This window comes from Leptonotus elevatus, chromosome 5, assembly GCF_054856555.1.
Source record: "Leptonotus elevatus isolate MCC_2025b chromosome 5, RoL_Lele_1.0, whole genome shotgun sequence".
NCBI classification, from domain to species: Eukaryota; Metazoa; Chordata; class Actinopteri; order Syngnathiformes; family Syngnathidae; genus Leptonotus; species Leptonotus elevatus.
The window spans coordinates 27,432,571-27,444,560 of NC_141243.1; positions in this window are offsets into that span (position 1 = coordinate 27,432,571).

Consider the following 11,990-nt stretch of genomic DNA (forward strand, 5'->3'; position numbering starts at 1 on the left):
TCAAGAATGAATGACGATATTATCATTCTTTTTGTTCAAGTCCATTATTTTCAACGTCAGCAGATTTGGGTATGACTAAACATTTAATAAGGTTATTTTAATATTTTATACAAAAAATCTGGCCATGCCTGCAGGGTTCACAAACTTTTGACTTTTGAGCAGCACTATATATATATATATATATATATATATATATATATATATATATATACCATGTGAATGCAGAATGAGACATATTTTATCAAAATTATTTCAAACTATCAGCAAGCATTAGGTAAATGAGTAAATAGCAGTCAGCAAGGCCTGTTTTACTCTAATGACTCATATCAGTATTTATCCCAAATTTGTTTGTTTGCATATTTTGGGGTGAGTATTTTTAGTGTGTGTGTGCGCGTGCGTGCATGCGTTATTAATGTTCTGCTGGTGTTTCCAGCAGCAGCCTCTGTTGCCACTCAGGGTTCGTTTGTTTGTGGGAAAGACTGCATCGTGACAATTATTCCAAACAAAATGCTTCACCCACTACACATAATTATACCACTGATGCTAATTACTGTGTTCATTATTAATGACTCATTAAACAATTTCGGTCACAGTCAATGATATGCTAATGAAGTTCTCATGAAATCAGGTAAAAGTGTAAACAGAGGCAGTGGATTCTGGGACACTGCAGACAGTTACAGTCTTACCTTAGCCTGCAAGAATTTTTCAGCTTTCATTGTAATAGTGAGAAAAAAAAGGGGCTTTCATTTAATATCATGTAGACTGAATTACCGTTACTCTTGGTCTATATGCAATATGAATATTGCCTTGATTAGGCCACAGCTGCTGTTCAGTGTTTCTGTGATGTTACGCCAACCCCCACCACCCACCAGCATCCTACCGTCTCAAAAAACAGATTTGTATTATGTTAAATATATGTGACCACAATGTTAAAGATCAAACAAAAACATGTTTTATAGTGTTTATGATTTAATTTTTATTTTTTATTTTGTTGTTTATTTACATTCATATTTCATTGGTTGTCCAAATGCACGATATCCACCCTAGTGGAGGTGTCACCAACTACTTGGAAAGTGTATGTCAATACAAAAAACAAGAGTAATAAAAGCACAAAAAAAATCCTGATGTCGATTATCATAATTTGTGCATGAAAGTGATAGATAACTTAATTACTTCTTCCTATTTCCTTCTGAACATGAACACCATGCTTACTCTTCTTTTAAATCGTGGTGTTTTTTGTTTTTGTTTTTTACTTTCGATAACAATATTTTCTGTTATTTGTTTAAATATACAATAAACAAGCACACAATATTATTTACAATACACAGTGAGTCTTCCATTATTGTTGTGCAAATAGAATTACTGTAATTTGCTTCTTTTTTTTTTCTTGATGGGCTTTGCTTTTGTGTAATCGTTTATGGCTCTGACAACATGATGCAGACAAACTTTTGAGTAGCAGATGGAGATATAACTGAGGAGGAAAAACACGATTACATGATTTAAAAACATTATTGGAAAACTAAGGCCACCCCTGGACTTTGCAGCAATCAACTTATAAAGAGAGAAATTGATGTGATCGTTCTGCATGAGCACCTGCAAGCAATCTTGGCATCTGAGTGTCCATTCTACCATCCTTATTACACAATTAAAATCTTGAGATGCTTTTTTTGCAAGGCTTCCTGTCTCCCTCTGTTGGTCATTGTTTTTCATGTTACTTGTTTCGTTGCTCTGTCTGTGTGCTCTACACTGTAAAAATCTTGTAAGATTTACTTTTTTTAAATTCTCGCAAGTATTTGCACTTACTTTGATTAAGTACATTTTACTGCTTCATTATTAAGTATATCGCACAAGAATTAAGTAACATTTACATGCAACTAATGATTACATGTAGTACTATATTAAGTAACTCTTACTAAATGTAATTAGAAAACTTCTTACTTGTAATGTAGTAAGATTTAGTCATTGTAATTAGGCTATAGCCATTGCTAATTAAGTAAATCTTAAAACCATGAAATGATTACCAATATGAAACAAATAAGTAATTGTATTAACTTTTTCTATTTGACTTTACTTAATTACACTGAACTCTTAACCCAATACATCTAAGTACTTGTTACTAAATTTGTTGAAATAAATGTTACGATATATATATAGTCACTTTTTCAATGCAATTGTTTATTCAAAATGTTATGCATTGACACGCCGTGGCAGATTTAGGACTCAGACGCAGAGATAGGAGTTTGAGGCCAAGGCAGATATTTATTAAACAAAAAAACTCCTCGTTTAGAGGGAAAAAAACAAAGGCTATTAAATGTTAAACTAAAGGCGCTCCAAAAGGGAGGATGTCTTAACTACAAACAGAACAATATCACTCCTTAACTAAAACTATACTGTGACTATACAAAGTTACAAACCAAAGTTCACACAAGAGACAGGACAACAAGGCTGAGGACTATGACTGGCTTGAGTGGCTCTGACAAAAACACTTAGGCACAAGACAGGGGAGACGCAGACCATTTAACACATGAGGGTAATGGGAAACAGGTGGACACAATCAGGAATCACTGACACTCACACTGACACCACATGAGGAAGAGCAAGTGACCTGAAACGAAAGGAGTCAGAATTTTCAAAATAAAACAGGAAATGACAAGACAACCTCGCCGCGGTGTGACATGCATCAATCCCTGGCATACGTCAATATGGCATGTATATAGAAATATATCTTTTTTTTAAATAAAATACCTTCTGTCCACTATAATTGAAAAACATAAAATGTAGAGTATCTTTAAAACACAAATTACTCAATTTGTGCAATCTTATTTTTAAAGTTTGGTAGATAAAACATCCATTATTTGGGGGGTTCTAAAACATTAACACTGAACTTTTACCAAACCAGTGCCTCAAAATTACGCATTTCAAGTAACACTGTTTAACTTTTCATAGGAGACGTGTGTATGAGTGTCTGTGTGAAAAGTGAGGTGTGTCAACAGTCAGTGATATTGTGTGGGCACGAATATTTGTGTGCTACCAATATGCAAGTGTGTGTGGAAGTGTGTGCATTGTGTGGGATGTTTGTGTGCCATCAGTGTGAAACAGAGCAATTACAACAATTGAATAGTGGCTCTGGATGCTGAACCTGTGCACTATAGGTTGTATAGTATTATAACGCATGTCTATGCAAGACCAAGACAAACAGTTGAAGTGTTGAGTTGGCGGGCTGTCTCGTATTTATTTTAAGTACCGGTGCTAAAAAAATATATTATACCGAGACGTTTTTGACGCCAAAAAATCGAGGTACGATACTGGTACCGGTATCCCGTGCAACACTAGTTTCTACCATTAAAGCTGGGAGAGCTCAAGCTCTCTTCTACCGTTAAACCAGAGAAAGCGGACATGTCTACTCTTTTTGTTTTGTTTTGACGAATTCTCGGTCTCTTAGCTGATATAGCTGATAGCTTCAGAATATACACGTGAGGGTGACGTGGGCCTCGTAGCATGTACTGGAATTTTATTCGAGCATTTATGGCTGATACAGATACGTGGAAGTTATGAAATAGATGACGTGATTGACGACGGCGCGGGAAGACCAGTGTAACCAGTCGACAGTGACATTGTTAAGAAATATGTTATGAGGATGTTTAAAATTTCGACAATTTTGTAATGGAATGGACGACGAATAATTACCACTCGATCCCCTGAGGTTATAACAAGTGCGCTCCAGTGTTGCAGGTAAATATAGCTGCAGATGCGACACTTGTTTGTTGATTTATTTTATTTAGGTTTGTAAATAATAAATACATTTTACAATAATACATTTTAATGTGTTTGTGTTGTTAATGTGATTATTCCTGAATGATACTCAATACACATTCTGAAAACAAATGGCTAATTCCCAAGAGATAAATACAGTACTTTTAAAACATCTGCGTACCTCAGCTTCACAAAACAAAGCAGGCCATCTCTCTTTAAAGTTAGCTGCAGATGGGGCACCGCTCACAACCTCCAGCCGTCGACAGGAGAAGGTTTTGGCCATTTTCTCTTGGATGACTTTTGTGTTGCCCTTCATATTAAAGTTACTGATAAGCTCCTGTCTCTCCATCTCCAATTGAACAAGAATTAGAGCAGTCCTATAGATCACCACACCCACATGCCTACTCAGATCAACATCTAGACATCCAGACCAACACCCACTAGCCCACTCAGACCAATACCCGCACATCACCATCTGGCACCCACACATCCAAATCAACATACCTCCAGACTGTCGCCAGTTTCTCCACTTGGATGAGGAGGCAGGTAGTTGACCTCAGCTCTCTTTGGCCTCTTGCAGTTCTTTGCAGGAAACCTCTCTTCCGGTGGCTTCCTCCTCATAGAGTTTATCTCTAGCTCTGGGCAAGGCACATTAGACCATCTGATTTTGGACCGGTCGTTAGCCATCTTGTATTTGAGTCGCTGTGTCCACCCATACATGCCGGAAGTCGATGTCCCAGGCTCCCTTAGGCATGGGTATTTGGTCACCAGGGCTTCTGCAGCTGCCCCAATTTGAAGACGAGAGGTATAAGGCGTGTAGTGGACTATCTTTTCAGCAAGCTTGTCTAATACACCAGACTTCAAACTTGGATTCAGAAGAAGCGAGCCATCCCTTTTGTAAGCCTTATTTCCATCTTGGAGGTACCCCTCAACATGTTCAGAGAAAGTGGGTATCACAAAGTCAGTCGGCCATGGCTGATCTCAATATCCTAGTGAAATCTGTAAAATGATGGCACTAGCGGATGAACAAGCTGAGGAACTGTCATCCTGGGATGAGGTTTCCTGTTGCTCTGGTGTGAAGGAGGCAGCTGCCTCATTAAGACTTTCAAAGGTAAAGTTAAAAAACAGGAGGAGGTTCTTTTTTAACCAGTTTGATTGTGTCTTTGTCCTTGATCCAGTTGGTTGACTCGAGAGTGAAGAATTGTTCATTAAATTCTCTGTCCATGTACATCACAGTGAAACTGCCTTGGAGTTTAAATTTTTCCTGTGCCGCCTTCAAAAGTTCGTCAACAGTACTAGGGATTCCACTGGGTAGAGTCAACTTGTAGACTTTAGTCTCATCAATAATAACACACAGTTGAGTGGGGGCAGACATTCTTCACAGGCCTGGGCAGCCAGAACAGCAGGAGTAAATACATTAATTAGACAAAGGTAGAGCAAATATGTCTCCTCACAAAAGGCTATGCTCATGGAAGTTAAAAATTCAGCTATTTCAGCCTTTCCGTTATATTCATATATGAATATATTCATTCAGCAGCGGCGCGGCGCCGCTCCTAAATACGACCCGCCACTCACAGCCAGCAAAAAAAAAGAAGTGCGCCTTGTGTAAACCGAGTTCTGGAGACGTTATCCTTTCAGTCAAACACCGGGGCAAATTTTGCTGTGCCAATGCGTGTTTCTTTTTTTTCTTTTCTATAAAGAGCTCAGTATTGTTCATTCGGAAATGTCATCATCATTGCTCTTTTTTTTTTTTTTTTTTTATATATATATTTTTTTTTGTGTGTGTGGGTGAGTATGTGTATGTGCGTGCGTGCGTGCGTGCGTGCGTGCGTGCGTGTATTTGTTAGCTCACCAAAAACCTATTAGAAAAAATCTCACACCGTTCACCTAAACCGAACACCGCCGTCAGGAGACCCGAGGGGACCAAAGAAAACCAAGGAAGGTGAAATCCAGCACTGACCAGACACCGCCCACCGGGCCACCCACCAGAACTCCTCCCCAACCCAAGAAACATCCAGACCCCAACAAATCCAAAAAACATAAAATCAGGGAGGCCTCAAGAGACCGAAGGAGAGACCGAGAAAAGGAAGGAAGGACAGACGAAGCCGAGTGAGATCCACAGACACCAGCCTCCACCGATTCAATGACCTGAGGAGGAAACAGATTGTGTCTGAGTTTCGGTAGATGCTGGTGTGGTGGATCTGGCATGCATGAAAATCTCCACCAAAGAGGGGAGCCGTCGACCCCCGCCGGAAAAGAGCAAGCGCAACACCTCAGGGCCCCCCAGGCCGCGGCAGCGCCAAAGGACGACCCCCGGGCCCCGCCAGGGCCACCGGCCGGAGAGCAAACCCAGGAGCAGGAGCGCCCCCCACCCCAACACGGCCCGCGCCCCCGACCCAACGCAGCAGGACGGGGCACTGCAGGCCCGCCAGGCACCCCACCGGCCCCCAACCCCCGCACCCCCCACGACCCCCCCCCGCCCCCCATCCACCCCCGCCACCCACTCCAACCCAGCCCCAGCCGCCCCCAGGTCCCCAATCCCCCAGACACCCCCCACCCCCAGCACCCCTCCACCCCGCTCGCCCCCCGGATACTGGGTCCCGCTCGAGGTGCCAGGACGCCCACCGGAGCGGGGCGGGCACGACATCAAACCCCAGCCACCCCGCCGGCTCCCGGAGCACCGAGACCCGGGCCATGGATGGAGCCCCCGGCCCAGGGGAGGGGAAGGAAGGCGTACCGGGGAGGGGGAAGGGAGGGGGGAAGGAGACGACAAGAAGGGCAGGGGGCAGCGGCAGGGCCGCAGAGAGAGGGGGAGAGGAGGAGGAAGGATGACGAGGGAGAAGGGACAGGGAGACGGAGGACGGGCGGGGAGAGGCGAGGAGGGAGAGGCAGCAAGGGGGAGGAAGAGGGAGGGGAGAGGGAACCACCGGGCACCCCGGCAGGCCCACAGGCCCCGAACCGCGTCGCCTGGCCCAGAGCGACGGACCGCGCCGGAACGGCGCCGCCCCAGACACCAGGGAAAGCCCCGCAACGCAGCACCCCCCAAGAGACCCAGGGAATGGCCAAGACGCATCCGCCACCCAGTAGCCAACAGAGGGGCAGACCCGCCCACGCCCAGCCAGGGGGGACAGCACCCACAGAATTAACCCACTGGCATGCCGTGAATCCGAATATCAACCCCTGGTGCCCATCGGAGGCGAATCCGCTCGATCCCGCTGGCAGCAGCCGGGTTCCTGACTATAGAAACACAACCATTAGTTACAAATTGCCAAATACAGAAACATCAATGCAAGTTATCACGCTGCTGTGGCTCTCGCTAACAGGCAGAATTAAGATCCAAGTTTAGGTTAAAAAATTCTATATACGTAGACCATGTTTCTTTAAATTTTGACATTTGGTTTTTATTTGAGGCAGATATTTTTTCCATTAAAATATGATTTATGAGGAGGTTAGACCATTGGTCGATATTCAGAGTTTGTTTATTTTTCCAGTTAACAAGAATTGTTTTTTTTGCGATAGTAAGGGCTACAAGTATAGATTGAAATTGTTTATGTGGTAAGTCAGTTGTTGTTAAGTCACCTAGCAGACACAAGTTTGGAGAGAACGGTATCCTACGGTCCAAGACAGCGGAAAGTTTTTCTAAGACTTTAGTCCAAAAACACATAACCGGAGTACATAACCATAAAGCATGAAAATAAGTGTCTGTAGTGTTTTGTAAACACTGGAGACAAATGTCGGAGTCTGAGAGTCCCATTTTCTTCATCATATATTGAGTAATGTATGTTCTGTGAATAATTTTATATTGGATAAGTTGTAAATTTGTGTGTTTTGTCATTTTAAAAACGTTTTCACAAACTTGAATCCAAAAGTCAGATTCCGGAGCTATAGACAAGTCTGTTTCCCATTTCGAGATGGGTAAAGACGTTTTATCAGTATATGAAAGTAACTTATATATTTTTGAGAGTTTTTTTGTTGTTGTCGGAGAAAGCTTGGTAATATCTTTAGCTAAAACAGGCGGTTGGAGCGTACCCTGAAGTGTTGGAATTTGTTTCTTTATCATACTTTTAACTTGCAAATAATGTAAAAAGTTTCCGTTTTTTATTTTGTATTTTTGGAGCAAGGATGTATATGATATAAACATATTATCTGAGAAGAGATGGTGGAGATGTGTAATTACTTTCTGCTCCCACACATTCAAATAAAACGATTGGTTGTTAATTTGAAAGTCGGGGTTATGCCATAGGGGAGAAAGCCCGCAGGGCTCCACTTGGGCTTTTGTCATTTCTAGTGCCTTCCACCAGGCAGTCAGGGTGGCGGAAATCATTGGATTTTTAAAGCAGTTATGTCGCTTAATCGATGTTGTAATAAAGAGTAAATCTAGGAATCTGAGGTTATTACAATCCTTCTGTTCTAGTTCCAGCCAACAGTTAGTATCTCTATTGGGTTGTGCCCATAAAATAATATATTGTAGCTGGTTGGCTATATAATAGTGCATAACATTTGGTGCCTCTAGACCTCCTTTGGATTTATTTTTCTGAAGAGTAGATAGACTAATCTTTGCTTCTTTTTTTTCCCCAGTAAAATTTTGTAACGGCTGAGTCCAACAACTGGAACCAGTTAGCCGTAGGTTTAAATGGAATAATTGAGAAAAAATTGTTTATTTTGGGTAAAACTTTCATTTTAATAGTGGCTATTCGTCCTATTAGAGAAATAGGAAGATTATTCCAGCGCTCCAAGTCACTATAAATGCTATCCAGAAGTGGAGTAAAATTTAAATTAATTAAATCAGTTAATTTAGGTGAGATTTTTATGCCTAAGTATTTTAAATTACCTATAGGAAATGAGTAGTATGGGTCCTGGCTTGCAGGGTTCCATGAATTTTCTGTAATAGGTAGAAGTGTTGATTTTGTCCAGTTTATAGAATAGTCTGATAACTGTGAGAATTTAGTTATTAAGTTAAATACTTCCCCTAACGAAATAGCAGGCTTTTCTAAATAAAGTAAAATATCATCGGCATATAGATTAATTTTATGTTCTGTTACCCCAGAGTGAATTCCTTGAATCATTCTTTCCTGGCGTATGGCTAATGCAAGTGGTTCAATAAATATTGCAAATAATAAAGGCGACAGTGGGCATCCCTGTCTTGTGCCTCTCTGTAGAGTAAAACTCTTAGATATAATCCCATTAGTAGTAACAGTAGCTTTAGGAGAATCATATAATACTGACACCCAGTGAATAAATGACTTCCCAAAGCCAAATTTATTTAAAACAGCAAAGAGGAAGGACCAGTTAACTTTATCAAAAGCTTTTTCTGCATCCAATGATATAATAACTGCCTTTTTATCATGCCGCTGTGACATACTAATAAGGTTAAAGAGCCTTCTAATATTATTAGTAGAGTGACGCTCTTTAATAAAGCCTGTTTGGTCGCTATGAATGATTGTCGGGATTACTGTTTCTAATCTAGATGTAAAAGCCTTAGTGATAATTGTAATATCAGTGTTAATTAGTGAAATCGGACGGTAACTTGATGGAAGGGTGGGGTCTTTTTCTGGCTTTAATAAAAGTTTAATTGCTGCTGTATTCATGTGTGGGCGTATGTGACCATTAGTTTTAATTTATGTTACTACTCTTAAGAATAGTGGAGCAAGCATTGACCAGAAGTGCTTTAAAAATATAGCCGGATAACCATCCGGGCCGGGTGCTTTGCCATTTGGCATACTATCTAGAGCACTGTACAACTTGTTTATAGTAAGTGGTGCATCTAACATATCTTTATATTCAGTAGTTACCTGAGGTATATTTAAGCTACTGAGGAATGCCTCAATATGCTCTGGGTTAGGTTTATTAGTTTCTGAGTATAGGTTGTGATAATAATTATAAAAAATTTGATTAATTTCTTCTGGTGATTGTGTACATTCACCAGTTGTCCCTTTAATAGCCGTTATAAGCGATTTTTCCCGATTACGTTGAAGTTGGTTTGCAAGAAATTTACCTGATTTGTTATTATATTCAAAGTTGTTGTATCTCAATTGTTGTATTATAAACTCTGTCTTTTTAGTTAACATATCGTCTAACTGTATTTTTGTATTTTGTAAGTCAGTCCATATTTGGTTATTTGGGTTTATTGCGTACTCATCCGTCAGTTGTTTAATTTTATCTTCCAAGTCTTTTTCTAATTTTTGATCCTGTTTCTTTTTATAAGATGAATATGATATAACGCGTGTTTCTGATTGTTGGGTGGTTGTCATGCTCCTGGTTGGTTGGGCTGCTTCCTTGAGCCACAGAATGGCTGCATATGACGTGTGATTTTGGTGCGTGCGGCGAGAGATCGAGTTGATGCTTTATGTACTCTAATGTGGAGATTAAACAAGAAAGTGAATAAAAAGAGAGATCAAATAAAACACCAGACTGCAGTGTGACCTACTGTCTCCTGCAGTTCAATTTGTCTACCAAGTTTGGACCCCACGTTTTGGCGACGTGCGGTGGCCGCTATATGCATATTTGCGATGTGTAAAACAACATCGGTTTGGCCAAGGAAAATGGCATTAGCGAAGACAAATGCTTAGAGGCACAATTTAAACTGCAAACTATCAGTTACGCGGTTGAACATGGAGGCGCAAGAGAATTCCATATCATTGGAGGAAGCAAGAAAACAAACTCGGATTTTGTCATCATTCCGGGAGGATTAACGAAGGAACTCCAAGTCTCCAACCGCTGAACATTGGCATAAACTGGGCATTCAAATTGAAGTTCCTGCTTGTGCGCTGGATAAGAGACGGCGAACACACTTTCACCAAACTGGGAGGTAGCGTTTAGCGAGTACGCCACCGTATATGAATGGATTGTGGACGCATGAGCAAACGTATCTGCAAGTGCAAAGCTAAGGTTGTTCAAGCCGGCACCATGGGGTAGATGCCACGAACTTCCGACTTCCGGGTTTTACACATCAGCGCCGTTTCCAACACTCGCACCCCCACCCTGCGCCCCCCGAACGCGCGCTCCCGGTCATCGACAGGAGCGTCTCAGCTATCTGAAACGCTTTGGACACCGAGACAGCCAAACTACACACTCGCAGCCTCGCACCCGTCGGCGGGAACGCGCAACCAAGGGGCACAAAGGGGGAAGTGCAAGTATTAGGATGCGGCCCACACGTCGCAAACCGGAAACGGAAACAAAGCTGATGGGTGAAAAGTCGGAAGTCCCGCCTCCTCCGTGGCATATAGTCCATTGCCAGCAGCACGGCAACAAGACTTTGACTCTGATAATGACGAGGGGGAACCTGGCATGTCTGATGGAGAGATTGCATGAGTACATTGTTAAATTGTTGAATAGACAACAGGAGCATACCGTTTGTTTTAGCAAGAATGCGTGCAATGCGGTGCACCTACAGCGGAAGCACTGTATTTGGAACCAACAACTAACATTAACAAGCAAGCAGGCATGGAGAAAAGACCAACTGAGACAGGAAAGCAATAAGGCAGGGAGAGAGAGAGAGAGAAAGAGAGAGGAGAGAGAGAGTAGAGAGAAAGAGAAGATGGTTTCAAGCTTTTAAAATTGTACTTTACCTAGTTTGAAATGATGTGGTGTTTCAAAGACACCATTCGATTGCCCTCCACTGCATAAGCAGACAAGGGGGTATGTGTCCATGAGTTGTGACTGCTTCAATACTTTGACGGTGCTAGTGGACTCAAACTTATAACATCTGAAATACTCCAAGTACCATGTACTTTGCAGTTTGAGAACAAACACCACTCTGTCATGAACAATGAGGATTTGCAGTATTTCCACAAAGTCGGGCAAACCCACAGTGGAGCCATATGCCACCACCATGCCAATAGAATAACTGGTTCCCTGACAGTCTACACTGGTTGTCAAATTAACTGTTGTCTCTTGAGGAAATTTGTGTCTCAGAAACTATTGGATTTTCTCATTAACAACTTCCAAAGGTACTTTAGTTATCTTTGATACTGAGACAACAGTTTTTCTTTTTACATTGGAACTATTGAGATAGTATGCAATCATTGATTGGTGTTTCACAGCCATAGACTGTTGAAGCAGCCAGTCTGTCTCACTAACTTCTTAAAGAAGTGGTGCTTTGCTTCAAACCTCATTGTCCAAAAGAAAACTTCTGGGCCAAAAGCCTTAATGAGCTGTGGGTAATGCTCTAGAAAATGGTGTTTAGGAATCAACTTCCCTTGTGGAAAAACACTGCAAAATCTTTGCAGTGTGCTCTG